Genomic DNA, 26,810 nt, shown 5'->3' with positions numbered 1-26,810 from the left:
TCCTTACATTGAACAAAAACCTTCCTTTCTATAAAACTTTTGCACAAATTCTCCCCTATGGGCAAGTCTGATTCTTAAAAAAAAAAGTTCTTTACATATTTGAAGGCAGAACTCATGTACATATCTCCTTTACATTCCACAGGATCTCCCCTGGAAACGTCAATGTCCTTCACAAAGTGTGATGACCAGTGTTCTGATGTTCAGTGAAATTAAGCATTCCTCTTGTTCTGGTCACTATACTTTCATGGCATAGTAGATGTAACACTGAATTTGGAGTCAGTAAGACATGGGTTTGAATCCTGAATCATACTCTTCCTACATGTGTAACCCTTGGCAATTCACTTAACCTCCTTAAGCTTCAGTTTCCTCATTTGTAAAACAAGGACAACACCTACCTCACAGGGTTTTCAGAATTGAATGAGATAATAATTTGTTTTGCAAAGTGCTATGTAAATGACCTATTAACTAGAGCTATTATTAATGATCATACTCTGGTTTTTGTCTATCATATTTCCTGAGTACAAGTTATATCTTCTTCACATGAACTGTTCTTTCATCCTGCTCCCTCCTATAACTGTACATTTGAGTTTTTTTCCTAATCTGAGTGTAGGCCTTCATTTATTCTGGTTCAATTTGATCTTGTTAAATTCAGTTTGTCTTTTTACAGCAAGTCAAGATTGTTTGGATCCAGATCCCGATATTAGCTGCCCTAAGCTTCCTGTCATTCGAAAAGTTTATAGGCAGAACTAGCTTTCATCTAAGTTATTGATAAAAAATGTTGAACAGAACAAAGCCAAAGTCAAAGTTATTCCTCTAGGCCAGTTCTTCTTAAAGTGGGGGTTGCTTAAGGAGTCATGAGTGGAAAAAGTTTAAGAAGCCCGGCAGTTTAGGCTGACACTGGCTGATTAAGAACACTCAATAGAAAAAAAAATACTCAATAGATCAGGTTGTTTAAACAGTGAAATTAAACTAAGTGCACTATCATCCTACTTAAAACTCTGTAACTTCTTTGTAACTTTAAGAAATTTAATCACTATGTCCATCTATTTTGTGTGGAACACTGTGCAAGATACCAAAGTTTAGATAAGACAATGTCTCCATCACTGATCTCACACTCTAATAGAGAGCAAAGACACAAAAACAAATAGCCTAGATATTCCATGAAACATGTATTGCACTGTTAGCCAATTGCTATGAGAATTTAAGAGGCCAGTTTGTTATGGCGGGATGGGGCAGACTTCTTAAAGAAGGTGACAGCTGAGCTATATTTTAAAAGATGAAGAAGAATCCAAGAGGGCAAGTGAGAGGAAATGTTCTGGGAACAGGAAGCGGCATTAGCGAAGACTCCAAGCCAAGAAGGCTCAAAATCTCTTCCTGAAGTAGAAGGTTTATCCCAGAATGTCTTACACATAAAAAGCCCTTAATATCTGAACTGAATTATCCCACCCAACATCCATCTTACTATAGTTCCCTAGTAAAGTTCTGTAGCAAATCATTCTTAAAACAATTCAGGGATGTTGCTTTGGAGAAGAGGGGGAAAGGAAACTTTAATCTACACTTCCGTTTTCCAACCCTGCATTATGGAATTCAGGGGAAAGAGATGGCACTGAAAAAACCAGAAGGCACTGGTGAGCTATCTCCTGGGGCTCACTAGCACACTAGAAAAGTGGCCCGACAGAACAGAGAGGGAGCAGTTATTGGCAAGGGACCCCCCCCCCCCAATCTAGCCCTTTTCTCTCTCTATGTTATGTTAGTGAAGATTTAAAATTTCTGTACTCCCTCAATGCTTAGCACGCTGTCTGGGACACAGTAGGCTTTCTGCTTAACTAAGTGTTATGTAGATGTTCAAAGACCAAGAGTAAGTGTGATTGTTTCTTTTCTTTTCTTTTTTTTGTGGGGGGGGGATGTTAGAATGGATGAGGAGCCTGATAAGTTTCTGGATATTTCATTTTCTAATAAAGACATTTCTTACTTTGAAACTTTACCCATTCAACTGTAACTTCTAGTCCAATTTAGCATGGGCATTTAGGCCTAGCCAACAGTTCCACCCCTGACACAGCCAATAAAAGCCTTAAGTTTTTGCCTAAATTTAAAAATAACACAAAAGTCTTAAACTGTGGCATAACTTCTGTGCCACAACTGGAAATGTCTTCTCATATGTAACATCTGTCCAACTGAATATTTTATGAATCATTTGAACTCTTGTACTGTTTCCTAGGAAACACTTTGGGAATTTAGATGTTCAAAACAGTCTGCATTCCTTGGTTCTGGCCAGCACAGTACAGATTAGCCATGCTTAGTTTATGGTGTAGATTAGCTATAATGTCAACTATGTTCATGTTTTGTTTTTGTTTTGGCTCCAAATTGTTTCAGACAAATCGATGCCTCAAAATTTCGATTTTCTTCTATATACTACACACCACACTGCATAAATATAAATATAAAATTCTAACGTTATGCTTTATTCTCTGACTAGACAATGCTTTTTATAGCACTGATTTTGATATGTTTTTATTGAATTCTTTTGATCTGGCGAGCTCCATTAGGGTCTACTTCAGTCTGAATGCCCTACAATATATTATACTGGTGGCAATAAGCAAAAAGTAGGGTCAGGATACTTTACTCTGATGGATTCATGATGTCAACAGCGTGGATAGTCTTTATCGACTGAACTTACAATTCTTTCACATCTTAGCCTACATAATTCTTGTTCGTGTCTTTTTAAAAATTATTACAAAGAAGAAGAACCTAACATCCCAGAGATATTAATCTTATATCAATATTCTCAAAATATGAATGGTCTAACCTTTCTGGTCATACTCACACCAATATGATAGTTTTTACACAACTTGTGGTGCTCAAATCATTGTTGGTTATTTTCTATAGCCAGTAGTTTGGAATCACTGGAAGTACTCCGTAATTTCACAAATATGATCTAGCTCAATTTCTGCCTCAAATCTGGCCCCAATCACTGTCCTTATCTAGTTCCTATGACAAGTTTTAAATAACTATTGCATGCCAGGCCCTGTATTATAAGCTGAGGGTCTAAGTCCAAAATGTTAATTACGCACACTGATGCCCATAACCTCACCCATGTACTCTGATGGCTCTGTGAGTGAGCGGATTTGGGTATTCCCTCCAACAATGCAAATCACAGCCTGTCTATGCTTTCTCATCCTAGCAACTCTTGGCTGCACTGTCTCCCAAACATATTGGGGCTTTCTTCTAAATCTTCACTCTGTATGGGTAGGAATAGAACAAATGGCTATCAATCAGGCATTCCCTGATCTTGCTGCTTGATGGGTCAGTCTTCTTTTTCTGCTCCTATTTCTTTTTGATAGGTAAAGCCTTTAATTTTAATCATCACCTGCCTTCTATTCAGCCACTGCAGAAATGGAAGGAAGATGCAAAAGACTAAAGGCCATTTTGTATTTTCCTTTGTGACACTGGGAAAATTGCAACCTCTTTAGGTCTCAGTTTTCTTCTCTGTAAAATGAGGCAACTGGACCAAACTATCTCTAAAATCCTCTCCAAGACTAAAATCCCATGAGTTTCATAAATTGCCACGGCCAAAAAATTCATCATCTGGTACCTAGCCTACTAGTGATGAGTCTCTTCTTATTTAACTAGGCCAGTCCTCAGAAAGCAGACTGTTGTTAGAAATGTCCTTGAAACAGTACAAAGAGCGGCAGAACAGATTTAAAAAAAAAAAACCCACCATCACCAAAAACAAACCCCCAAAGCTGTTGTTTACAAAACAAACAAACAAAAAAAAAACACCAACCATATCTATAAAGCAAACACACACACACAGAATCAAAATGGGAGTATCAAGTGATTCAAAAGAGGGCTTCCAATCATGCTATAACACAAAGCAAAAATAAAAATTCATGATATTAAAAGATGAGGAAATTACACTATGCTTAAAAGAATCATAGGCAACAAACCAGTATGACTATCATAGAAACTAAGTCTATATAGGAAAAGTTAACTGAGTTGCAAAAAGCTATGGATAGTAACACAATAATAGTAGGAGAATTTAATGTTCCTCTCTCAAAGTTTAATTAACATAACAAAGATAACTAACAAAGAAAATAGAGAACAGAATAAACTGTTGGAAAATTTAGAAGCAAAAAGATTTATGGAGTCATCAAAATGGGAACATTAAAGAATGTAAATATTTCTCAGCACTGCACAGCATGGGCACAAGAAATTATAAATAAATAGATATATTAAACACATAACTTACAAACCATAATTAAATAAAAACAATAATCAATACATGGAGCACAAGCAAAAGGCAGACCAAAAAGGAAAATTAATAACAAAATCCCTAATAATGAATGAATCAAAAAACAAGTAATAGAAACAGTAATTATGTAAAAAGGCAATGATAATGATGAGACAGACACTAAAATTTATGGGATGAAGCTAAAGCTATTCTTATAAGAAAAATTATGTTGCTAAGAGGAATCAGAGGAAAAATGAATTAAGAACCAAAAGACTATAGAAACTATAAAACTAAAAGCTGGTTCTGTAAAAGACTAACAAAATTGAAAAATTCTGACCCAAAATCAACAACTTCAAATAGTTACTATAATTAATCTAATTCAAAAATGGAAACTGAACTAGCTATAACAGAAGAAAAGAATCTCTATTGACAGGAGAATTCTATCAAACGTTTAAAGAACATTGATATCTATACTACATAAATTTTCAAATGTCAAGAAGGAAAATACTCCCAATGCCTTTTATGAGAAAAATATAGCCCTAAAATTTAAACTAGAGAAGGAGAAAGCAAAGAGAACATAGACCAATATCAGTAGTGAAAATCAATTTTTTTAAAAAAAGAATAAAATACTGGAAAAAGAATACAGTGATTTATTAAAAAGAAATTCACAACGATCAAGTTGAACGTATACCAGGGACATGAAGATTTAAACCATATTAACATTAAGAAAACAATTAACATATTAAAAACAAAAGAGTAAAAAACCCCACATGACACATTCTCTCTCTCTCTACACATACATATATGTGTGTATATATTTATATCTATTATCTATGTATCTACATCAGCAGATGCAGGAAAAGCCCCTGACGAAGCATAGCATTAACTTATGCTAAAAACCATACACAGCATTAGGTAGAGAAGCATTTTTTTAAATGACAAAAAAAATATAAATCTAAGAGACAGTAGTGTATGCAGTGGGGAAACACCAGAAAATTTCCCAATAAACAGGGAAGTAAAACAAGAATACTTATTGTCATTACTGTGATTTGAAATAGTTGTAGAAAAATTAAGCAATAACAGTAAGACAAAAGAGTTTCAAGACGAAGACAATGTCTAACTAATACGAGGGGGAGGGAAGCATCCTCCTTTTTTTGTATTTTTTTAAACTTGCACACTAAAATTTTTTTTACTATGAATTTAACAAATATGAACATTTAAATAAGAGAATTATGGGGTCTCAACAGTTTATTAATTTCTATTACATAGTTTGTTTTTTAAAAGCATATATTAAATTTAAAACATAAATATAGACCAACACTTCCCTGACCATCTAGGCTCCCTTCAGAATTTCTTTCTCCTCTCCTTCTGCATATTTTTAAAATTAATTTTTTTTCAAATTCTTTTCCCTCCTTCTTCTCCCACCCATTGAGAAGGCAAGAAATACCAAATACATTACAAACATAAAGTCGTGCAAAACAAAATTTCTGCATTACGCTTGTTATGGGAGGAAAAGGGAAAAGAAAAAAAATAATACTTCAACTTAAACTCTGAGTCCATCAGTTCTCTGGAGATGGATAGTATTTTTCATCCTGAGTCCTTGGAATTGTGGTTGGTCACTGTGTTGATCAGAGTTACTAAGTCTTTCAAAGTTGATTATCTCTACAAAACTGTATTGCTATATAAACTGATCTCCTAATTCTGATCTCTTCACTCTGCATCAATTCATATGTCTTCCTAGGTTTTTCTGAAACCATCACTTTAATCATTTCTTTTAGCACAATAGTATTCCATCACATTCTTATACCATAACTTGTCCAGCTGTTCCAACTGATGGGCATCCCCCTCAGTTTCTAATTCTTTGCCACAAAAAGAGCTCCTATATTTTGTACACATGTGTCTTTTCCCCCTTTCTTTGATCTCTTTGGGGTACAGCAGTTATCACTAGGTCAATGGGTATGTAAATTTAATAGTTTTGGGGGCATAATTCTGAACTGCTTTTCAGAATGGTTGGATTAATTTATAGCTCCACCAATAGTGAATTAAATAAAGTAGCTATTTCTCCTCCAGCATTTGGCATTTTCCATTTTGGGGGGGATCATCTTAGTCAATCTGATGGGTGTGAAGTAGTTGTCTCAAAGTCGTTTTAATGTACATTTCTCTAATTATTAGTGGTTCAAAACATTTTTTTAAATACGGCTACTGATAGCTTGTGTTTCTTCCTCTGAAAACTGCCTATTCATATCCTCTGACCATTTATTGACTGGGAAATGTTTCTTCCTCTTATAAATTTGATTCAGTTCCCTATATATTTTAGGAATGAGACTTTTATCACAAAAACTACCTGCAAAGATTTTCCCAGTTTCCTACTTTTCTTCTAATTTTAGCTGTTTTAGTTTTCTTTATGAAAAACCTTTTTAATTTTATGTAATCAAAATTATCCATTTTAGCTCCTGTGAACCTCTCTAACTCTTGTTTGTTCATGAACTTTTCCTCTATTCACAGATCTGACAGGTCATTTCTTCCATGCTCCACTAACCTGCCTCTCATCATGCCCTTTATGTCCAAATTATGTATCTATTTTGAGCTTACCTTGGTATATAGTATAAGATGTTGGTTTATACCTACTTTTTGCCAAACTACTTTCCAGTCTTCCCAGCGCTTACTGTCAGATAGTGAGTTGCACCAACAGCTGGGATCTTTTGGTTTATCAAACACTAGCTTACCTGGCTTGTTTTGATATACTCTGTACCTAATCTGTTCCACTAATCAAAATATTTTTAAAATTATTTTGATGATTACAGCTTTGTAGTAAGAGATCTATACTGCCAGCTCCTCTTCCTTCTAATTTTTTAAAAATGGATTCCCTTGATATTCTTGACCTTCCATTCCTTCAGATGGATTCTATTATTTTTTCCAGCTCTATAAAATAATTCTTTGATAATTTGATTGCTATGGCAACTGAATAAGTAAATTAATTTAGGTATTAGTGTCATTTATTACACAGGCTTTGCTTACTCATAAGCAATTAATATTTCTTCAGTTTTTTTATGCCTTTGTATGGATAATGTGTGTTAGAGCTGCCAGATGGCACGCATTCTTGCTCCCACTACTAGTTCAGGCACCCCCTAGATTCTCTTCCTAGCCCAGTAATTCCTGTTCTGCTCAGTCTCAGCCCCTTGCTAGAATGCTGAAGGCACTGCTGCTGCATGTTCTTGGTTAGCCCCTGCCCCCAGTGCCCACAGGTACTTCTGTCTTTCTAAACTACTCTGGTTTGGAAAAAAGACTCACTATGACTTTATCTTCCTGCTCAGAAACCAGTCTGGCATGTTTTCTAGGTTACTGTGGAAGAGGTGTGCTAGGAAAGCAAGGAAAAAATGCTTTCTTTTACTCTACCATCTTGGCTCTGCTCTATCCTTATACTTTGATTTGTTGATGACATGATGATAGAGTCCAGGGGTGGGGAACCTGTGGCCTTGAAGCCACACATGGCCTTCTAGGTCTTTGGGTGCAGCCTTTTGACTGAATCTAAGTTTTACAGAACAAATCATTTTAATGGGGGAATTTGTTCTGTGAAGTCTGGATTCAGTCAAATGGCTGCACTTGAGGACCTATATCTATGAAAATCAATAGCATTTCTATACGGCTGTAACAAAGTCCAAGAATAAATCATAGAAAGGGAAGTTTCATTCAAAGTAACCACAATACTCTTAAAATAGCTGGGATTCAATCTACCAAAGTACACTCAAAATCCATAGTGGGAAAATTACAAAAGGCTTTGTAAAGAAATAAAGAACCAAATGAATTTGGAATGCAATTTTTAAAAAGATCTAGGAAACCAACAAATGAAAAAAAAATTCAATTAACCACAAAAAAGTAATTTCAAAGCTCAGATCAAACAAAACTGAAAGAAAAAAAAACCCATCCAAAACACTGAATTGACAAAGAAAACAAGGAGATTTTTTAAAAAAGGAAACAAAATAGTAAAATAAACCATTAATAAATTTGATTTTTTTAAGAAAGAGGAAAACCAAATTACCAGTATCAAAAATGAAAAAGGAGAATTCACACAAAAAAATGAAGGAATGAATTAAATTATTAGAAATGCCTTTGCCCAGTTTTATACCAATTAATGGAATGGATGATTATTTACAAAAATCTAAAGTGCCCAGATTATCAAAATAAGAAATGGATAACTTAAATAATCAAATCTTAGAAAAAGAAATTGAATAAACCATAAATAAACTTCCAAGAGAATAAACACTGGGACCAGATGGCATTACAAGTAAGTTCTATCCAACAGTTAAATTCAGTATTAACAAAATAAAAAAAATTAGGAAAAGAGAAGATTCTACCAAATTCCATCTATGATACAAATATGATTTTGAGACCTAAAAAGGAAGAATCAAAACCAGAGGTGGGGAGGGGGAAAACAAAAATAGAACAATATACCTAATTAATACTGATGCAAAAAAAATTTAAATAGTAGCAAAGAGCTACATCAACATAACACAAAGATTATAGACTTTGGCCAGACTGGCTTTATACTAGAAATGCAATATTGATTCAATTTTAGGAAAATTATTAACATAATAGACCAGCTTAATAACAATAACTACAAATGCTATATTATCTCAGTAGGTACAGAAAAAGTCTTTCACAAGATATAACCATTTAAGCTATATAATAAAAAAGCAGCACTAGAAAACATAATAATAAGTGGAACTTTCCTTAATCTGTTAAGTAGTATCAACCTAAAATCAAGTCACTATTACATATAATGGAGATAAACCAGAGGTCTTTTCATTAAGATTAGGAATAAAAGCAAGGATATCCATTACTACTATTACAAGTTTGGTATAGTGTTATCAATGCAAGTTATAGCAATAAGAAAACAAGAAAAAGAAATCAGAGTAAGCACACATGCAAAGAGGAAGCAAATTTATCACTTTGTGCAGTTAACACAGTTTACTTAGAGAACAATGGAGAATCAACTAAAAACGAAACAGTAACTTTAGCAAAGTAGCAGGATATAAAACATCAACATTTCTGTACACTGCCAATAAAATTCAGCAGAAAGTGATCAAAATTCCATTTTAAAAACCACATGGTATTTAAAATATTCAGGAATCTATCTACCAAGTCACACAGAGCAACTATTTGAATAGAGCTACATTTTTTTACAGAAATAAACAAGTAGACAAATATTAATCACTCATGGGTAGGTCAAGCTAACATAATAAAAGTGAAAATACAACCTACATTAATTTACTTAATCAGTGTCATACCAAACTACGGAAGCATTACTTTATAGAGTCAGAAAAAATAATAACAAAATTCATCTGGAAGAATAAAAGATTTAAGATCCTCAAGAGGAAATAATGGGGGAAAAAATGGGAAGGGAGCCCACCAATATCAAAAATCAAATTGAACTGCAAAGTCGTAATAATCCCAAACAATTTGGTACTGATTAAGAAATAAGAGGTTGATCAGTGGAAGAAATGAAGCATAGGACATATATAAACAAAGGGGAAACTAGATAGTTCAGTGGATAGTGCCCTGGACCCATAAGTCAGAAAGACCTGAGTTCAAATCCAAACTTAGGCACTTCCTAGTTGTATGACCCCAAGTCACTAATTTTTGTCTACCTCAGTTTCCTCTTCTATAAAATGGTAATGAAAACAGCACCTACCTCTCAAGGTTGTCATGAGGATCAAATGAATTACTAATTGTGAAGGACACTGCATTAGAACCTTAAAACATTATATAAATGTTAGGTATTATTATTTTAAGCAAATAAATAGCAGCATTATGATTGATAAACCCAAAGACCCAGCTACTATGGTAAGGACTCACTATCAGACAAAAACTGCTAGGAAAACTGGTAAGTAGTCTGCTAAGTAAGAAGCTAGGTACAGACCAACACCTCATACCATATGGTAAGATAATTTCCAAATGAGTAAACCCCTTAGACATAAAAAGTGGTATCATAAACAAAATTAGAAGAGCAAGGAAGTAACTCCTTTCAGGTCTATTGACAGGGGAAGAGTTTGTGACCAAACAAGAAATAAAGAACACCAAATTAAAATGGACAATTTTAATTCCATAAAATTAAAAATAGTAATAAAGCTATTATCAAAATGATCTGGTCTTGGCATAAAAAACAGAACAGTAGCTCAATGGAAGAGATTACACGAGGAAGAATCAAGTACTCAATAATCCACTGCTAAGTAACCCACTACATAAACAAAACCAACGTAGCTAAAAGAAGTAAAACAGGTAACTCAGAAAAAAATGCTCACAGCAAATTTCTGTTAAAAGTCTCATTTCCAAGATATATAAAGACATGATTTAAATTTGTAAGAATAAGAGCAATTTCCCAATAGATATATGGTCAAAGGATATTTAAAGGCAATTCTCAAGAAATACAAACAACCAACAGCCACATGAAAATAGGCTCTAAATCACTAATAAGAGAAGAAATGCAAATAAAAATAACTCTGAAGTTTGACTTCATACCCATCAGATCAGCAAAAGTGACAAAAAAGGAAGATGGCAAATTTTGGAAGGACTATGGTAAAACAGGTATATCCATTGGCAGAGTTGTGAATTAATCCAACTATTGTAGAAAGGAATTTAGAACTATGCCCCACATGTTAGGAACTCTGCATATCCTTTGATCCTAGTAGTGATATCACTACTAGACATCAACCTAAAGAAAGGGGAAAAGGAACAACATATGTAAATATATTCATAATAGCTCTTTCTGTAGTGGCAAAGAACTGGAAACTAAAGGAGGATCTATCAACAAGGGAATGACAACAAAAATATGGTATATTAATGTGATAGAATATTAATGTGCTCTAATAAATGATGAACGGAGTTGTTTCAAAGAAACCTGGTAAGATCTATATGAACTGGTACAGAGAGAAGTTAAGAGCAGACGTATACTGTGACAACAATTTTGTAAAGACAAATAACTCTGAAAAACTTAGGAATTCTGATCAACACAATAACCAACCACATTTCTAGAGAACTAATGCTACCCACCTCCTGACAAAAGAGTGATGGACTCAGGGTGCAGAATGAGAAACTGCACATGGCCGCTGTAAGAATCTGTTTTGCCAGACTGTACATATTATTCATTACAAGGGTTTTGTTTTTCTCTCTTTTTCCTCCATGGGGAACAAGAGGCAAGAGGGAGAGAAAATAGATTTCTGTTCATTGGAAATATTAAATTTTTTTAAAAAAGAAGTAACAGCAGAACTATCATATTGGCCAACCATGAAATAGACCAGAGTGTTTCTCTTAACTGGCAGCTACTGTGATCCACTGAGTGACCTTATATTTGGAGTTTCTACTATATTATCTCTAAGGAAGAAAGAAGGAAATGGTCTGATAAAATCTAGTGTTTTATCTTCTACAGGTTAAAGCAATGGGCTATGACAAAAAAGACAGAGTAGAGAGCTAGATAGTATCATTTATTCAGTGCTTATGTCTGGCCCATGTCTATATAATAAAACTGACAAAACTACTGAAACTAATTCAGAAGCTGCGTGCCATACCATGCAAACTACAAAAAGGTAACTTCAGAGTTAGATAAAATAACAAAATTCATTTTTAAAAGATCTAGAATAACAAGAGAAATAATTTTAAAAAGTAAGAATGAAGTGGGAATAGCACTTCTAGACCTCAAACCATATTACAAAGCAGTTTTCAAAAATGATCAAAATGGATAAAAATTAGAAAAGTAGCTCAATGGAAAAAACTACATGAGGAAGAATCAGAAATAAACTCAATAGTCCACTGTACAAAAATCTTGAAAATAAATTCCCCAGGAAAGAACAAGAATCACAAGGAAAAGTGAAAAGAAGCTGGCAGAAATTAGATTTAGGTGAACATCTCACTCATTTGCCACAAAGATGACCTGAATTATTAATAAAGATCACATAAAATTAGTGGGACCCAAGTGGCACAGTGAATAGAGCCTACAGTCTATAACAAAAAGAAAGTACCCACGATATACCAAAATATTTATAACAGCACTTTTTGTTGAAACAGGGAACTGGAAACAAAGTAGGTGCCTACTGATTGGGGAATAGCTGAAAGAGTTGTAGAACATGAATGTAATGGAATGTACTGTGCTGTAGAAAACAATGAACATGACATACAGAGAAGCATAAAAAGACCTATATGAACTGCTGCAAGGTAAGCAGAACAAAGAAAATAATATAAACGACGAACAGTTGAAACAGCATGTTCTGAAATTATGACCAAGTTTGGGCTCAAAGAAGATATAGGAGGAGGTATCTCTCTACCTGCTAGGACATATTGTTTCAAGTTGGTACATCCTTCACAATCTCCAATGTCATCCATTAGCCATGAAGGCCAGAGGTGATATCCAGACCCTGCCAGTCTCAGTGTCATCCAATAGCAGTTAACTAAAGTCCCAGCAACCTCTCCCATGGTTTTCAGAGGGTGACCAAGGTAGAGAGGTTTACAGCAGTAGAGAGCACAGTGCAATGCCCTCACACTGCCTTTTGACACAGTGGTAGGCAGGATTCAAGTTTAAAAAAAATGCCTTAGTTTTAAGAATTTTTATTTGCTGTACAGTATTTATAGTACTGTAGATTTTATGTTTTAAAAAGTGAATACTATCTGAAATCAATATTTTTAAATTGTGATATTAGCACAAAAGATCACAGAATTCTAGGGAATTACTAGTGAGAAAAATGTTTTGCATGTTATCAATTTTATTTTGTGTTCTACATTTTATAGGTTATTTCATGGTTACTGTGTTAGGAAAGATCCTTATTTTCAGAAATAATGTTTGGTTATAAATAAGTACATGCAAAAAAGTGTATTTTTGGCAATCTCTAGTGAAAGATTATAGTTTTTGGTGATTGTGGGAAACCAAACCCTCTATTTCCCATAGGTTCACTGTATCAGCATCAACAAAAAAACTTTCATGCCTTTGTCTAGAAACATTACACCTGCAAAAGTTAAAGGCTGGCTGTGTATGTTTCTCAACTGTTGATGGCACTTTTGCAAAAATTAGCCATGTGCTATACATATAAACCCCAAACAAATACAGAAAAGCAGAATTTTTAAACATATCCTTTACTTATCACAATGCAATAAAAATTATTATCAATAAGAGGGCATTTGAAGAAAAGATTCAAACTTAAATAAGATTCAAAAATAGAATCCAAAAGAATATGTGGGTCAAAGAACGAATTATAGAAATAATAGGCAATTTCATGAAAGTGACAATGAGAAAAAAAACAAAACTTTTGAATACAGGGGAGAAAAACATCACTTTGAATACTTTCATCATCAAAAGAAAGAACAAATTAATGAACTGGGCATGCAACTAACATAACTAGAAAAGCAATAAACTAAAAAATTTGAAGTCTAGCTTTCAGCAAATAATATCCTTTCAAATACTTGAAGACAGTTATAAAGATGCCCCAAAGCTTCTCTTATTTCCTTCAATTAACCTAACACAGCATTGTCTCTATTCCCTTCATTTTTTAAGAGGGAAATTAAATAATGATGAGATGGGCCTTAAAAACCCTTAAATTAAAGGTCTTCAATGGTAAAAGGGAAACAGGAGATTTATGGGTCACTACCACTTAAGATAGTGGCCAGACTGATTCTTTTCACTAACAGATGCTCAATGGAGAAGTCATTATTTCCTAGTGACAGGCTGAATCTTTTCCATTATATTCTACACATTAGACCCAATCTTTCTTCTCCCTGACTCACTAACCCATCAAAATAATATTTTTTCAATGATATCATCATTCTCCATCATTTAACCTGGAAGTTTGAGCAATATTTTTAACCTTTCTTCACTTTCATTTACCATATGAAATCTATCACTAAGAACCATGAATTCTTCTTTTGAAAACACTTTTTGCATTTATTCCTTCTGATGTTTGGAGACATTCAAGAGCAAAGACTATGTAATTCACAAATCTGACATCAGTTAACAATAAGATTTCTTAAAGGCAAAACTAACTTCTACAAATTCAGTAATATTTTTTTAAAAAAATAACAGGTCAACCTAGAGGCACAGTATAGTACAGGGGACAGAGTGCTAGATTTGAAGTCAAAGGATGTAGGTGCAAATCCTGGCTCTGCTACTTAGCACTTTGGTGCAACTTTGGACAAGCGATTTCACCTCTCTCAAAATCAGTATCCTCATATTTAAAAAGAGGGCATAAGACTAGGTAACTCTTGAGGGCCCTTCCAGGCCAAAATCTACGATCCTATGATCCCAACTACTTTTAAGTTAAAGTCAATTAAAAGTATTTATTAAGATCACAGGTCAAAAGTGATATACTTAGATGATTACAAAGACCATTTTTCCCCCTCTAGAAATCATGCCTATTATAAACCCAAGTTTCTGAATGAGTTTAAGAGAACCAAAGTGTACTCACTGGGGAGAAGTACGTCTTGAAATTTTCATTAATGTTTTCTGAACAGTCATACTAAAAATTTTTCAGAACCTGAAAGAAAAAGTATACTAAGAATGGCAATCTTCTGGATAACTCCCACTATATTATATTATATTATATATATATATTATATTATATTATATTATATTATATTATATTATATTATATTATATTATATTATATTATATATTATATCCTAGTTATGTGATAATTTCCTAAGTGATTCATATGCCCTATTACATTTGCTGATTATATAGTAAACTCCTATTTATGGCTAACAGCATATCTAGAGTACTAATTTTTTAAAAAAAGAATTTGGAAAGCTCATGCAGATCATACTGGGCATTATTAATCTCTGATGCATCAGAAAGTATTATTGAATCTTACAGTGTATTAGAGCCACTGAGCATCATCCTTAATACTACAGATATAGATATGGATGTATAATGCTATAGATATAGAAGATATATAAAAGATATAGAGGACTCAATTTCTTCCACTGATTTACCTTAAAGGTAAAGTGAAAAAAGGGCAAGGAAAGGAAAATAAAATAAGGCAATTTTAAACTGTTATTTTTTTTATTTTTCCAAGGAAAATACAAAATGTTCTTTATTTTTCTTAGAACAAGAACATAAAGAATAATGTCAATATAAAAAAAATTTAAGTGCTACGTAATGTCTACCTTTTTGCTCTGAAGAGAAAGGCAAAGGAAGATGAACCTCTACTTTCTGAAGTGCTCAAAAGCAAAAATCTAATTTGTTTACCAATTATATGTGCCTTAGATAAACTGCTGTCTTCTCTGATTATCTGGAGTAAATATTGTTAGGATGTTAAAAACAGTATTTCTTAGCCCTTCTAAATAGTTTTCTCAGAAGTCTTTTTAGATTTAGAAAAATAGCAGTTAGATGGTACAGTAGATACAGTCTCAGACTTGGGAATCAGGAAGTCCGGAGTTCAGTTCCCCCCTCACCCATTTACTAGCTATGTGACCCTGGGCAATTTACTTAAATCTGCTCTATGCTTCAGTTTCTTCCTCTGTATAATGGGGAGAATAATAGCACCTACCTCCCAGGGTTATTGTGAGGATAAAATGCTAATACTTCTTTAGACCTGGTAGGTTCTAAATTCCAACTAAAATTCCATGCATAAAAATATCTATGTCCCTTAGATACACATTAAGGTCCCTAAGAGATATTTCAACACACAGATATTTCAAGGCACATGGGAATTGAACGGGAAAAAAATTACGTTCACTAACTTCTAACTAAAATTGAACATTTCCTTGTATTATGAATGTAAATAAACAACCCTAGTAGTATTAGCAGTACCTATGACTTTTTAACTAATAGAAATCACAGGTATTTTCATGTTACATTACTGTTGCAGATATCTCAAAATAACACTTGTGATGATCACCACTTTGGAAGTACTACAGTTAATAGATCATGTGCTAGATTACACAAGATCAAAATTTTGTTTTTCAAAGACTGTTTTTCAATATAATTGTTTTCCTTTGCTATCCTAGTATTTTACACATTAAAAAACATTTTGAGAGGAGATTCATATACTTTACCAAACTGTCAAAGGGATCCATGACACAAAAACATTAAAAAATCCTTTTTGTAAACAACCATTCCCTATGTACTCAAATATTTCATTGTTACTATGAACAATATTATTACTATCTTAAAAGTTTCTATTTTGGAGGATATTATGGACCAATTCTTTCTCTCAGCTTCTGTGACATATTTTCCAAGTTCTTCACTGACAGCTATTAAATACTCTGTCTGCAGTCTGCCTAATTCTACTTTGGACACTGCAAAACTGAACACATCTTCCCCCTTTTGACCAGCCAAATGTCTCCAAAGTTCCCTAGTTTTACAGATTATAGACTTCCTGTGCCCCAAACTGGAAACTTTGGAGTCACTTTTAATCTTCCTGATTACCCTCTAAATACAGGAGTAGTTAATACATGTTGATTTTGCTTTCAAATTGTTTCTTGTGTCCATCCTAATTATTTCATTCCCATGGAACCCACCATACCCTGAAAACTCATCATTTCATACATGATTTCACTAAGTTTCTAAACTAGCCTACCTCCATTCAGTTTCCTCTAACCAATATAACCTTCTCTAAAATCCCATTTTCACACCCGTACCTTGCTCAAAACCTTCTACTGGTTCCCCATTTACAACAGAACTCCTCCTCCTTGCCAATCTCTCCACAACCTGGCCACCATTTCCACACACACAGCCTTTTAAAGAGCGAGGAAAGAAGGTTGGAATGCTTCCACAGACTAACAGATCATGTCTTATCAAAGACTTCTCTAATGATCAAAATACTCTGTGAACAGTTAGTGCTTAATGTTTCTTGAATGAACACATCTTTCTCATCTGTTGCTTCCTTTCTCTTTTCACTACTACCAATGTAGTATAGGTCCTTATTACCATCTGTCTGAACTAATGTAATATCTTCCTAAAACAGAGGTTCTTAACTTGTGGTTTATGAACTTTTAAAATATTTTAGTAACTTTACCTCAACATGTATCCTTTGTAATTCTATGATTTTGTTTTATATATTTAAGAATATTATTCTAAGGAGTCTATAGGACTCGCTGCCCAAAAGGTCCATTACACAAATTCAGTTCCCAACTATCTGTTTACAAAGAACAACTCAAATGCTGCTCCTTCCATACAATCTTTTCTGATCCCCATTAGTAATGACATCTTCCTATACAGACCTCATCACTCTTATAGTACTGTGTATCATAGTGATTTATGTATACATTTTATTCACACCTTCTCCCTCACCAGACTACAAGTTACATGAGTATAGGGACCCTGGCACTCAGTGCTCAGCACACAGTAGGCGCTGGAATTCTTACTGAACTACTTTCTCTTTTCCTCTAAAGACCCCATATTTCTAAACATTTAATTGGTGCCAAAGATTACTTCTGTGTATGTAAGAGGAAGCAGGGATTGACTTGTAGAAAAAATCACAGAAAATACTTCTACAGAGACACATCTGAGATAAGATTAAATTTACCATTTCTACTACAAATGGGTTCAAGTTACTAGTTAGTTCTTAAAGGGTAGAAAGACGGTGAAGAACTGCAGTTAAAAATCTTGTCCTTATGTAACTATTTTTCAATTCAATGCATTTTTTAAAACCACATCTTAATAATCTTTGACAATCACTTTGCTACACGTGTCAACATAAACTAAGGGGATCCAGACTTACTGTGCTCATAGAATTATTTCCTAACAGAAGGCATTCTACATGGACTGTTGTAGTTTTTTTTCAACGGACCAGCCGTTCAAACACCCCAAAACTCAAACAAAAAGAGACATTTATAACAAATGGAGTTTAGTTTGGTTTTTAAACTACAGTGAGCCGCCAGTCCATGGATGTAGCTCCAGCCCCAGATGGGCAATGTGATTTTGAGTTACCAGGGAGAAAAATAATTTTGGCATGGCCTATATCTGATTGAAATTTCCACAAAAAAGAATGCAATAAACATTCAATTATATTCCAATGGATAACTTCAAATACAGTTAAGTTTAAATGCATGTTTCAAAAGTCATTTTTTAATATTTTCATAGAAATACAAGTTAGAATTTCAATAAAAGGGTATTATTCAGCCCTAACAGTTAATGATTCCAAAATATTCTGCATTAAAGATCTGTTCTTTTCACCCAATTTGGCAATACAATTAGCTAAGTGTCCAGGTTGTCATTATTAACTTACATTACTGACTGACAGAAATAGTGGTTTTATACTTCTAAATTATTTAAACTTCTTTTTCATAATAGTAGAATCAAAAGTTAAAGTGACTAATGGGCACTCTACAAACAGCCCCCAAATTGAACCACCAAACACAATTAAAAGTACTTTTTAGTGCTTTGAAGTAACAGTGAGCACATAACTAAGTATTTGGATCCCAGCTGGAACCAATCCATATCAAGGAAGGCATATATAAAAACACATACTGAAACAAACACTTGTGATGTCCCCAAAGCTTTACATCTCCATTTTAAGGGAGCTAAAATTATTTTTAAAACAACCTTTTAACTAATCTAGTGGTTTCAAATGAAATTACTTTGCTTTTTTGCTAGCAAGATACATGTATCAGAACATATTTGTTCTTTTTAGTACTCTACATCTAAACAGCATTCTTCTGTAAAAGTGCTGATATTTTTCTTTTTAAAAATTGACATAATTTTAAAATAATTTTATTTTAAATTAGCTTAGGCACCAAGGAAGAAAAGGAAAAGACTTACTTTATGTAGCTCATCATTCATTAAGCTTCTGCTACACTCCCTCCTGAAGAAAAGGCCATGAAACATTAATGCATTGTTGGTGGAGTTGTGAAATGATCCAATCATTTTGGACAGCAATTTGGAACTATGCCCAAAAGGCTATAAAAATGTGCATACCCTTTGACCCAGCAATAGCACTTCTAGGGCTGTGTCCCAAAGAGATCATAAAAATGGGAAAATGTACAAAAATATTTATGGCAGCTCTTTTTGTGGTGGCAAAGAACTGCAAATTGAGGGGATGCCCATCAATTGGGGAATGACTGAACAAGTTTTGGTATATGAATGTAATGGAATACTATTGTGCTGTAAGAAATGATGAGCAGGTGGACTTCAGAAAAACCTGGAAAGACTTTTATGGACTGATGCTGAGTGAAGTGAGCAGAACCAGGAGAACGTTGTACACAGTAACAGCCACGCTGTGTGATGAGTGAGTTTGATAGATTTAGCCCTTCTCAGCAATGCAAGGATCTAAGTCATCTCCAAAAGTCTCATGATGGAAAATGCTATCCACATCCAAAGAAAGAACTATGGAGTTTGAATGTAGATTGAAGCATACTATTTGCTATTTCCCCTGCCCCCCCCCCTTCTTGTGATTCCTCCTCTTGGTTCTAATTCTTCCTTACAACATGACTAATGTGAAAATATGTTTACTGGAATGTATATGTAGAGCAATATATCAGATTGCATGCCATCTTGGGCAGGGAGGGGGAGAAAAATTTAAAACTCAAAAGCTTATGGAAGTGATTGTTGATAAATCAAAATTAAATTAAAATTTAAAAAATCAAATAAATTAAAAATTTTTAAATTTCAAAAATTTTAAATTTAAAAAAAAAAGGTCATGACTGGGTTCTAAAAAGAAAAAGCTCAAGTTCTGACAGATCCTGCCTAATGAAAAATGCTTGGAACAAAGCTGGGTAATGGAATGTGTATGTGTATATGTATGTATCTATGTATGTATACACACGCACACACGTTTGTTGTGTGAAAACAGGCGAAATTTAAATTAAGAAAGGTTTCTTATCACACAGGGTGGTAAGCCCTAGTAGTTCTCAAAGGCCTAAGTGGATTTACTGCTTAGATTCTGCGTGTGAATCATGTCTGCAGCGAATTTTCAGAGAATCCCAAGAGCTCTGTAGTAGCAGGACACCCCAGACTACATATCCTGCTTCCAGAACAACCTTCATCAGGGAAGTAATTCTTGTGGAGAAGGGGCCAGTCAGCCCCACCAATGTCCCCCCACAGGGCAGGCTAGGTGGCCCAGCTGAAGCAAGACACTCTAAGGTTGAGACAAAAAGCAGTGGCATGTGCCAGGCAAGTCAAAACAATGAAATGATCACCATCTTTCCTTAGACATGGATGGAGATAGCTCAAGATCCTGAAACCTAAGTGACTTGGCAAGAGTAATGCTTCCACTGGACATTTCAGTGACTACAGACATCATCCTGGAAAGTAAACCCTGTGGAGATGCAGCCCTGGCAACTGTTCATGTCAGGGCTATAGCCACAGCCACTGTAGACTCAGAAAAGAAAGTTTTAGCCACCAAACTCTATGGCACTGTCAAATAGTTCAACATCAGAAACTAATTATTTTATCAGTAGAAATGATATTAAAGAAGAACTACCATCTGTTTTGCAGTTGCACCCTAAGGACCATGGGAGCTTTGCATCTGACATGCAGCTGAAACCTTTCATATGTTCTGTCCATGGACACTAACGGGCAGCTAGGTGACACAGTAGATAAGAGCACCAGGCCTGGAATCAGGAAGATCTGAGTTCAAATCCAGCCTCAGACGCTTACTAGTTGTGTGACCCCGAACATGTCACCTACCCCTGTTTGCCTCAGTTTGCTCTTCTGTAAAATAAGCTGGAGAAGGAAAAAGCAAAGCACTTCAGTATCTTCACCAAGAAAATCCCAAATGAGGTCACAAAGAGTTGGATATCACTGAAATGACTAAGCAATAACACTCCACTACAATAGGAGCTTCTTGAGAATAGCACCTATCTTACTTTTTTTTGTCTGCATACCCAGTGCTTGGTGCTTTGCACACTGCAAGTATTAAATAAATGCTTTTTTAAAAAATTTCATTCCTGGGACGGCTATGTGGTGCAGTGGATAAAGCTCAGGCCTTGGACTTGGGAGGACCTGAGTTCAAATACGGCCTCAGGCACTTGACACTTACTAGCTTTGTGACCCTGGGCAAGTCACTTACCCCAGACTGCCTCTCTCACACACACAAAAAGCAAAAAAAAAAAAAAAATTTCCTTCTTTCCTCATCTCTTAAACACCCTAGTCTCCTTCAAAACTCAGCTCAAGTACCACCTCCTACATGAAGACTTTTCTTACCAGCTCTAAGCTATGAGTCCTCTCTGTCAAAAATTACCTTAGAATTTTTTTGTACCTGAATCTCCAATCCCTAGAAAGTGCCTGGCAATAGTTGGTGTTTAATAAATATCTGCTGAATGACTGATCCTTGTGGACAAGATGATGATGAGACACAGTACAGTTAGATGGATTCAGGACCAGCTGAATGACTAAATCCAGACAGTTGTCATTAATAGGACAAATGACACTTTTAGTGAAAAGCCCCCTTAGCACTTGTATGTGCTTGTTGGCCCTGTACTGTTGAACAATTTTATCAATAATCTGGACAGTGGCATGGACGCCAACATAAGCTAAGGGGATCCAGGCTTCTTGTGCACACTTTTTATTTAATATTTAGGGAAAGTCCACCTTTGGATGCCAATTCAATTCATAGTTTCTGGGACCTCCCTCTTAGTTACTGAAAATCGAAAGTAAAATTCTGAGTTGTCTCTTTTTTTTCTAGAAAATACACTGCTTTCTTTAAAATTCTGCCCCATCGACAGAAGAGTTTTCATTTTTGTGCCTTCTGTCTTATTATTTGGTGGGGGGAGATAATTTCTTTTACACGTAATACCTCACACTCTTGCTCTAGAAATCAAGAAAAAAAAATTTTTAATTTGGTACCTATTGTGCTCAGATGAACTATTTCCTAGCAGAAGGCACTCAACAGAAAATGTTCAAGGTGGCATTTCATTTTACTGAATCAAATATCTTCATTTTATATGGTCAATAACCACATGGTATCTTGTATTCTCTACAGCTTTTGGTCAATCATGGCAGTGAAAACAGGATCTATCATGGAATGTCGCTTACAAAAGCCTACTCATTTTCTTCTACTACCATTAGCTAAGGATGTCCTCAATCAGTTACGCAAATTATTCTCATAAACATTTTATATGAATGAGAAGTAGTAATGTTCCCTACATTACCTCCTCCCCTTTTTGGAATTATTGTGGTAATTGTGATTTTTATATTGTTTTATGTTATAGTTATAATTATAAAGCTATGACTTTAATAATGGAATCACTTAGGCTAAGTGGTCCTAGTGCTCATAAAGCATATATGCAATGACAAACACTTTTGTACCTTTTCTGCTGTTGTGACCTATTTCAACCCTGTGTCAAGTAGTTAATACTCATAGATTTTGACTGGATAAAACTCCTGGATGACTGCAGCAGCCTGTAAACCATTCCTTTTCTGCTATCGCAGACAGCAAACTCAAATCCTTACTTAATTTCTGATCCAATTTAAGAAACTCCCACCCCCAAGCCTGGTATCAATAAGTGACCCTAGGAATTTCTCCACCACACCTGGGTCTGATTAGGAATGAACCCTCCCACATCTGGCATTGATTACCTCTTCTCAACCAAGGCTATTTTCAGGGTACAAAACTATTCTGCTTGAACCCCAACTTTGAAAACATACATTCCCCAACATGCCTTGCTCCTCAACGTGGGTGAGTTTCCTACATCCATGGGGACAAATCTAGGTGTGTCTATATCCCCACAGAATGCATGTGTATGCTTTTTTTTTTTGCCAGTTTGCTATGTCACATAATAATAAAGCTCATGTTTGTATTAGCTGCTTGAATATCAATTTCCTATAAATCCCTAACCTAAGTCTATTTTAACCCAAGCCATGAAGCTAAAGATACCAATTATTAAAGTCCAAGTTGGTTTTTTTCCCCCATGTCTTTGGTATCTTATCTTCCCTTCAGATATCTTGAGAATTTACCCCTCAAAACTCTGTTACCTCCAAAACTGACTTACTCTGTACAAATCTTTCCTATACTTGTTTTTGCTTTCTTTTTCTTCCCAGAATGATTTCTATTTCCTCACTCAGCTTTTCTGGGATTGGGATGTTGAGTTTAAAAGCCATGTTCTTGATGGTGAAAAAAATTTTGTTTAAAAACAAATGTGTGCAGATCTTGCCTATCTTTTGTCTGTTGCCCTCTTTCCAGATGTACTACTCTTAAATACCTTTGGAATGATTTCTTAGGTCTCACTACAAGCTTTTAAATTAATTTTTCCTTCTCCATCTTCTTGCTGACTTATGACATGATTCTACTCATGACCTTTCTCTATAAGACTTTATAAAGAAGTTTATACTCCAAAATGGCATTGTTCTTGGCTGCCATCTCTCTGTGGTTGGCAAGTCAGTCAAATGTTTTCTAAGGCACTTTTTAGCCTCCTTATTACAGCAAATTATTTGTATTAGTTAAATTTCTATGTTGAATAATAATTCTTATTGGTGTTCTTTGGTCATTCATGTCCCATATTATAGCATGAATAATTTAAATCAATCAGATTGGAGTTGTTTTAATGGCATGCCATATATTCTCCATTATAGCTTTATATTTTTATCTCTGCTCTAACAAGTTTGTTGTCTGACTACAGACAGCTGTTTCAGGAATGGTTTCCCTATCAGTAACATGTCATTTCCTGTATGTTAAGATATAATCTATTACATTTTTGGTGATGTTTGCTACCAATGATGTTCAGTGCCTCCTGAATCTTATCTGGGACTATTTGTGATGTAAATGTATGAGACTTCTGTGAAGTCTACAAGTTAAGATTCCTAGATTTGAAATGGAAATTTAATAGGGAAAATAAAAATCATAGAAATGGGTTCGAGGTACCAATATGCATGTACAAGATGGGGAAGCATGACTAGACATAAGTTCTTATGAAAAAGGAGTGGAATATTTGTGGACTGAAAGCTCAATAATGTGATACAGCATAAAAAAAAGCTAACATGGGGCAGCTACATGGTGCAGTGGATAAAACACCGGCCCTGAAATCAGGAGGACCTGAGTTCAAATCCGGCCTCAGACCAAACACTTGACAATTACTAGCTGTGTGACCCTGGGCAAGTCACTTAACGCCAATTGCCTTAAAAAACAAAGAAGCTAATGTAATCTTATATAATTTTCAGAAATAAGAATGTGAAATAAAGACATATTTAAGTAACTAGAGAAATATTAATTGCTCATGGTTAGGTTGCACCCATATAAAAACAATGACAATACTACCTAAATAAGATTTTGAAAGTTCCACTGTACTATGCCCCGGGTCAGACTGCATATGGAGTACTGTTTTCACTGAGAAACAGAAGAACATCCAGAGAAGGGCAATGGGAAGGTGAAGGGCCTTGAGTTCGTGCCATACGGTCAATTAAAGAAGGAAGGGATGTCAACCCTGAAAAAGATTCTGGGAGATATGGATAACTGTCTTCAGGTATTGAAAGGCCATAATGTAGAAAATGGATCAGTCTTGCTTCGCTTGTCCCCAAAAGGCAAAACTAGAAACAAAACTAGATACTAGAAGTTGCAAAGACATAAACTGATGGTTGGAATCAAGAATTTTATTTTTTAAATAATCAGAGCTATTCATAAGTGAAATAGGCTTCCTCAAGAAGCAGTGGTTTCCCTTCACTGCTTTTATTTAGGCAAAGACTAAATGACTACTTACTGAATATTTTGTACAAAGGATTCCTATTCAGATATAGGTTGGACTAGATGGTTTTTGCGGTCCCTTCCATCTCTGAAGTTCTGTCCCTCTTGATGGCACTGCCAATTTACCAGTAACCCAGCCTTGCATTATAACTTCAGAGTGATCTTTGTAAGTATTCAGTGAAAGAAAGAAAGAGTCCATCAGTTGTCAACTACTATTTATGCATATCTGTCCCTGTCTTTCTACTCCTACTGCGACTACGCTTTAGGCTCTCATGGTCTTGCCTCAGTATGGTACGACGGAAAGAGCACTGAATGTGAATCAAGGGCCTTTGGTCCAAATCCTACCTCTGCCACTATCTATGTAACCTTGGCAAATCATTTTAACCTTCCTGGTACTTAGTTATATTATTTGTAAAAGGAGAAAGTTGGACTAGATGACATCTAATGTCCTACAATCCTGTGACATCTCCAAAACATTCTTTATGCTTCTGCCTGAGTAACTTTCCTAATAATTTATAGTGATTGTGTCACTTCTATTTTAAATACTTCTATAGCTTTCCAGTGCCCATAAAACTTCCTGATCCTGGTATTCATGGTCCTCTATAATTTGGCTTCAATATATTTCTCTAACTTTTACTCTTCTTCCCTTGAAATCAGACCATGTTCTTGTTCTAATCTTGCCCTCTCCTGTTATTTTCTCTTTGTTCACACTGTCTCCCAAACTCGGTATGCTCTGACCTATTAAGTAATTTTGTCTAATTCCCTCTCTTCCTTCAAAGTCCAACTTAGATGCTCCCTCTTCCACGAAGTCTTCCCTGACTACTTCCCTTACCACTACTCCCTCCTTATAGCACTGTCCTGAAATCACTTCCCTTTGCACGTTTTCCCTTAAATTACAGTTATTTGCACAAAATTCTCCAAACCCACACTCATCAGATTATAAAATCTTTGAAAAAAGGGTTTATTGCAAATCTATCCATGTGTCATAACATGACCTTTCACCAAGGAGGTACTTAATATATATTTATTGAATATTTTAGTTGTTTCAGGTATATTTTGTCTTCTGGACTATAAGATCTTTGCATGGAGAAACCTTATATTATACTTTTTGTATTCTCCAGTCCCAGGCATATATAAAAGGCAATAAAAACTTGCCATTTGGGAAGTGTTAGGAAAGAAAGCTATTGGAGCCCACGTTTTTCTACAAAAGTGCTTAGGTACTGGCTTTCTGAGGACGCTGAATAAAAAGAGCTATCCTATTTGTTGGCTAGCGTAAATGACTCACCACCCTATCCAACAGACCAACAAATCGGATTTAGCAGCAACGCTCTCCAAGATTCTGTGCAGAGCACTGAAATAAGGGATTCCATTCACAAACATGATGCTTTAAGGCTAAACCAAAAAGCTTTCATAGCAAAATTTACTGTTAATTTGGACTATGTGTACCTCCTGACCCAAGAGTAGATCCAGAATTCTCTGGGCACTTGGCAAAGTACTGGAAATCAAATGTTTATAATGCTTTCTAAACTCCTTTTGAAAGCAAGAAGGGTCAAGTGGCAAGAATGGAATCAATAGTTGGTTTCCTCCCCCTGCCCCCCCCCCAAATAGACTAATGGAACAAGAAGACAAGGAAGAATCAGAAATAAATGAACTCACTAAGCTAGTGTTAGATAAACTCGATTATCCAGGAAAGAACTCCATATTTGACAATATTTGCTAGGAAAAATGGAAAGTGGTGTGGCGAAAATTTGGTTTAGATTGATATCTTACAGTATATGCCAAAATAAATTCAGAATAGATACATGACCTGAATATTAAAAGATCATACTATAAAAAAAAAATTAGAAGAGAAACAGATCTGGGACATTCTTCAGCAACATTTAAGGGGTAGATTCTTGACTAAATAAAGGAAAGGAGCAAAGATAAAATAGATAACATCAATGACATGAAATTGAAGAGTTCTTGCATAAACAAAATCAATG

General features: G+C 34.9%; 1 protein-coding gene across 4 annotated transcripts in view; it reads right to left on the bottom strand.

Annotated features, from left to right (window-relative positions):
- Nucleotides 1–26,810, bottom strand: part of SOCS5 (suppressor of cytokine signaling 5) — an 84,015-nt gene that overhangs the window by 22,790 nt on the left and 34,415 nt on the right. For 2 of the 4 annotated variants that reach the window (XM_021001249.2, XM_021001246.2), the window contains exon 2: nt 14,677–14,745. The exons of the other annotated variants lie outside the window; for them this stretch is intronic. The gene's annotated coding sequence lies outside the window, so the exon portion shown is untranslated. The remainder of the gene's footprint in view (nt 1–14,676; nt 14,746–26,810) is intronic. 4 annotated transcript variants of the gene reach the window in all.

The sequence above is a fragment of the Phascolarctos cinereus genome, unplaced genomic scaffold, assembly GCF_003287225.1.
Source record: "Phascolarctos cinereus isolate Bilbo 61053 unplaced genomic scaffold, phaCin_HiC Scaffold_2;HRSCAF=192, whole genome shotgun sequence".
Taxonomy (NCBI): Eukaryota; Metazoa; Chordata; class Mammalia; order Diprotodontia; family Phascolarctidae; genus Phascolarctos; species Phascolarctos cinereus.
This window is presented reverse-complemented; position numbering and strand designations above follow the sequence as displayed.